Source organism: Impatiens glandulifera, chromosome 7 (assembly GCF_907164915.1).
Source record: "Impatiens glandulifera chromosome 7, dImpGla2.1, whole genome shotgun sequence".
In the NCBI taxonomy this organism is placed as follows: domain Eukaryota; kingdom Viridiplantae; phylum Streptophyta; class Magnoliopsida; order Ericales; family Balsaminaceae; genus Impatiens; species Impatiens glandulifera.
Genome location: NC_061868.1, coordinates 40,636,144 through 40,642,143, shown reverse-complemented (window position 1 = coordinate 40,642,143; position 6,000 = coordinate 40,636,144).

Genomic DNA, 6,000 nt, shown 5'->3' with positions numbered 1-6,000 from the left:
AGCCCACATGTACAATGCTGAAGCAATTAGTCATTTTGCAAATATAATTGGGAAACCATTATATATGGACCCAATAAATGAAGGAGGAGAGCACTTGTCATTTGCTAGAATTAGCATTAAAGTGCATCCTAGGAGTGTCCTGCCAATGAAAATGGCAGTTGTTGACAGAAAAGGAAAGCATAATGTCGAGGAGATCTCTTATGATTGGAAACCAAAGAGGTGTGCTTTCTGTAATACTTTTCTGCACAATAAATGTGATAAAGCTAAAGAAGAAGAGAAGAAAAACCAGAAAAGTTAGGAAGTAGAAAATAAAAAGAAGGAAACAGAGAAGGTCAAACTCAAAGATCAAACAGTTGTAGAAGAAAGCAAGAAGGATTCTGGGAAAAAGGAAAATAGTGAAGGAAAGAAAGTAAAAGGAATCAAGGTGAAGGGAAAAAGAAAATTTTCTATAATGCGAAGGATCATGATGGAAATGAAAGATGAACCTCAAGTTGTTGTTGAGGAAACTCAAGAGGAAGACACCCAATATTTTAAAACTGAAACAGAGAATTCAAAAGCCGATAAAGAAGATTCCAAAACCGATGTGGAGTCTGAAGCTGAAGTCGAAGATAAGGAAGACAAAAACACATAAATTCAAGTTGAAGATAACAAATGTAAAAGCCTGAAATTCTCAAAAACAATTCTTTCTATCAAATCAGAACGAGCTCGTACAAAGAGAGAATTCAAAATGAGAAACAACAATACTCATCATCCTCTTTAATACAATCTCCTTACATCGTCAGAAGAAGGGAAGAAGAAGAGGAAGGAGAAGAAGCCTCTCAATGAAGATAAATGACATGCGAAAATCTCAGACTAGGATAGTTAGGTTTGAATGTAGTTTTTTTTGTTTGTAATCTTTGTTTCTTTTAGGATGTATGAATGCTACTAATCAGTTTTTTTAGGGTCTTTTGATTGTCATCCTTAATAATATCCAGGGTTTGTTTAGCTTTGATTTATGACTCTCCCACTTTTGGGATTTTAATGAAATGATTTTAACCATTTTCCCCCAAAAAAAATATATGGTAGACACAAACATACGGAAATTCATATAATACCTCAACAATCATACTACCACCCCCACAATAATAAACAATAAACGCGAATTTCTAATTTATATTAGAATGTTAACAAAAAAGTTAATAATCTTATAAACGAAAAATAATAACTAAATATTATAAGTAACGACAAAACACAAATTAAGACAAATACAATAATAATCAGCAAACGAGGATATATAAAAATGTATGCATACTTTATTCTCATCAAACAATTACGTGGATTAGTAATACCAAAATTAGAAACCAATCAACAAATTAAAGGTGGTTGAGAGTTTCCTTTTAAGAAAATAAGTTTTTTTAGAAGATATATATGCCTATATAAATTAATTGTCATTTTTATCGTATCAAATAAAAAAAAAAAATCCAAAGTCTTGCTCCTTAATCATCTAGACAATCTATAGAAGATTCATCTAGACAATCTATAGAAGATTTAGAAGATAAATGTAATCCTACTTTTTCACTCTAAATAGATTATATAATCTTGGTATTAATTTACTTTTTTAAAAATAATGTTAGTTATTATACCTCATATATGACTTTTTAAAACTAATAAAAAAAATTAAGATTTAATATTTGAATTATTTCAAGCATTTACATAAAAAAAATTTATTGTGAATTATTTCCTCAAATTAATGTATACTCAAACTTGTAATAACTAAAGGGTTTCAACTAGAAAGATATATTATTTGAAAGATTTAATATAATAATCAAAATTAATTAATTTAATGTATAATTAATATAGTCACTGTTCAAGTGTTTAGGGTGATATTATTGATTGAAATATTTTGATAAAAAAAAAAAGTGTATTATTGACAAGAAGATGATTTATCTTTATTAATTATCTTTATCAAATTAATAAATGTCTTTATTTATATATATATATATTTATATATATATATATATATATATATATATATATATATATATATATATATATATATATATATATATATATATAATATTGATTAATTTTCAAAGTATTCGAATTATCGGGTAGAGATTGATTGTTAATTTGAATATATATATATATATAAGAGTAAATGAATATTTCGGTCGGATTGTTGGTTGACCCGTCCATAAACTTAAAACGATTAAAAATAAAATTAAAAATGCTATAGGTATGTTTCGATATTGCAATCTAACAATACAAGTATAACTCTATAACAAACTAGGTTAATAAGATTTTATATTTTTAATTCAACACAAAATTTGATGAACATTAGAATATTTTAGCAAAATAAGTTTAACTTTTTAACTAACTAACTAATATATATATATAATGATGTTTAATTTTCAAAGTGTCTGGATTTCCGGGTAGAGAGCTGTGTTAATTTGGATATATATGTGAGAGTAAATGAATATTTGGATCGGATTGTGGGTTGATCCGCCCATAAACTTTAAACGATTAAAAATAAAATAAAAAATGTTATATGTATGTTTCTGTTAGGATCTAGGTAGCCGCTGGAGGACCTGGGGTTGGACCGGTTAGCAATTCTCACTCGAAGGGTGGTGGTTAATCCGGTTAGAGATTAACACCGGGGTTTCAATACTACACAACCTGTCACAAACCCTTGAACTAGGTTCAAGCGCGGAAGAGGTTTGCTTTCAAGTTGAAGCAGCACACTTGTTTGATGGACAAGGCTGGTTTTGGATGATGGAGATTTGAAAATGGTGGGTCGGTTTTGGTAATTTGGAAATTCGGTATGGTTAGTATAGAGTAGGTTTAGAGCGGTGTAGTTAAGTTAGTTGGTTAGACAATGGAGCCGGCAGAAAGTAAATAACAAGACAGATTTTATGGATGTTCAGAGATAAAACTCCTACGTCACCCCTTCCTCTCGAAACCGCGAGAAGGATATTCACTAAGGAATACAAGTACAATCCGATCGAGACTTATTTCTGCTCGATAACACTCTTACAATTTACACCGAGATTGTAAAAACACACTTTAACTTTAGCACTTAGGCTTTCTTAGAATAACACAATCTTATCACTTGTAGTAAATGCTCTTAGCGTTTCACTTATCCCATTGTGTGTCCCTTTTGTCCCGCATTTACTCTTCTTCAACTGCCCCTTTTATAGGTGAAATATGCCAACGGTCATATTTCACTGCCTTGAATCTGATTGGCTGAGCAGGGGTGCAGTGATTCAGTGTTTCAGAGATTCAGACCTGCGGTCGTTTCCTCAGACCTGATGGTCAACCTCAAACCTGGCATTCTGTCTCAGACCTGGCGATCTGTTCTTCCGGTATGTAAGACAAACCTGCCGGGTTTGTCTTTTACTTGATGTAGGCACTGTCTGTTGGACAGTTGTCTGTACTTGGAGGATCTTCTTTCTAACTTATCCCGAAGTGGAAAGATCCGGTAGTACTGTCTTCTACAGCCTACAGTCTTTCCTCAGACTTGCATGGATATGGAAGTGTTCAGTCTGTTCCTTTGGTATCATTCTCAATAGATACCCGAATTGTCTTCTTGTACTGGTCGGCCGCTTGACTTAGCCGAATGGCTTTTGGTATGAGTGATGTAACCGGACTTCTTCCGGTTATTCCTCTGCCTTGTGGCTGATCGGCTGTTTGATGGTTCCGGTTTTAAGCTTTGGCCGATCCTTTCTTTGTGCGGTCATGTTCCGAGTATTCTTGATCGGTTTGATAGCTTGACCGGCTAGTTTTCTTAGCCGGTTCTTTTGTTTATCCGGTCCGGTTCCTTGTTCCTGCATGGAAAGTTTATTTAAGTTAGGTTTATTTGAACCGGTCTGATTTTATCTAACAATTTCTCCCTTTTTGATTATTTTATTTAAAATTATCAAAATCATGTAAGTTTGCAACCGTAGGCCGGTTGTTTTGTTTGTCCGGATTTTTGAAACTGACTTAGGAGAATTTTTCGAAAAATTTTGAGAAAAATTTTGGAAGAGTCTTTATCTTTTATCTTATCAATTTCTCCCTTTTTGATTATTTTATTTAAAATTATCAAAACTAAGTAGAGATGCAAGAGATGGCCGATTTCAAAAATAACTTTTTATATAGTATAGATAACCGAAAATAACATGATATGTAAAAACACTAAGATAAGTAAAGGAAAGAGAGCCCCTATTCCGAGTCCGAGAAGTCATATATGCTCTTTTTCTTCTTCGGTTGCTGTCGACTGGTCGGTTCGGAAGGTCGTCGTTTTGTAGACCGGGACTGCAATTGTTCTTCGACTTCCTCTTCGACTTGGTCGGCCTGCTGCGCTGCACTCGTGATGGCCGTTTCCGTGACCTCATTGAGCAGCTCGGCTATTTGAACTTTCTTAGGGGCCTCCCTCTTTCGCTTTTTCGGCGCTGAAGCGGAGGCGGCCGCCTTTTTCTTCTTGTTTTCGGCTGCGAATTCTTCCACTTCCGTGTTTGCCTTTCCAACCGCTCAGCATCCTCCGCAGCTTGAGCGGCTGCTTTCTTTGTAAGTCTAGGGAATATGGCCTCTGCCCTTTTAATCCGCGCGGCTTTCTCTTCCTTTTCGGTAAGTTGAGATGAACGTGGTGTCTCCTTCTCTTTACCTATTTCGGCATCCAGCGCATCCTGGACCCTTTTAGCCGTTTCAGCATCAGCCGCTACCGCCGCGGCGTCCGCGTTCATCTTTGCCCTTAGCATTTCGGCAACTTGTTCGGAAAGCGCCTTCAGTTCGGCCACGAGATCCACATTTGTCTTCTCGAGTTCGGAGACTCGATCGAGTGTTGTGCCCACCAGGTCATCACTCATTGATGTCAACCGTTGATCGGTCTCTCTTTCAAGCCGGTCGAAGTCTTTCTTTAAATCGGAGGTCAAATCCTCCAGAATTGCAGTTCGCTGAATGTATTTATTTCGCTGAGCCGCCTTTTCCTGCAGATCTTCACTGATTTCTAAGAACCGTTCCTGATTTCTTTCCAGAAAACTCCTTGTGGCGTCGGCGAACTGGAGGGCCGAACCCAATATTCTCTGGGATCTATCTTTGAACGGCTGAACCGCGGAGTCGTCGAACTTTTGAATGCGGTTATTAATCCGTTCTGATGTGGAGGCTTCAAGCTTTTGAAGACGGTCCTCAACCCATTCTTTTGTGAAGTCTGATGCGGAGACTTCCGGTTGTGGAGGAGGTGATTGCCCGGTGACATTGGGATCGGCTCTTTATTCGGATTCTTTGGATGCCGCATTCTCCCTTGGAGGTGTTGGGCAGTGATCCGGAGATGTATCGATCCGGGGAGCAGTATAAACCGGTATTTTCATTCGGCTGCATATTGCCTCTAGTCGTTCGACTTCTTGAGTAAATTTCCCTTTGGCTTTTTCAAGCCTTTCTAACACCCGCGGTGCTAAGGTGTCTTCCGGTCCGACCGTTTTGAGTTCCTCCGTAATTTTCCGTATGCGTGTTATTAGCTTCCGTAGTTGGACCTTCGGTTTTAAGAGGCAGGTTCGGTGTTGTACCTCTTGAAGTGTGTTAGAGTTTGTAAAGTTCATCATTAAGTCTTCCACCTCCTCCAATCTTTGGATGCACTCCACGTCTGTGTGGCCCGGTAGGATTTCTCTATACGGTGTGCCGTACCGGTGATCGTGCCATTCCAGGTATAGTTCTTCAATTGACTCGACTCGCTTTTTGACGCCCTGAAAGAGTTTCCGAGATATCCTATCGGCCTCTACTTCTTCGGCCTCCTCCTTCTCTTTGTCGCCGTCCTCATTACCGGTTTCTTTATCACCTTCCTCCTCATCATCCTCTTCACCACCTTCGGTTGTCTCAATGTTGGTGTTAGGGTCGGCATCATTGGGGCTCTGGGCCGAATTCTCGTTGATCGATCTGTCATCCTCGGTCTTCTCTGGATCGGTTCGCTCAGAGTGGGAAGCCCACTCCTCATCTTCTGATTGCTGCGGCGGTTCCGAGGAGGTTACTTTCTCCTTTCCTTTGCTTTCA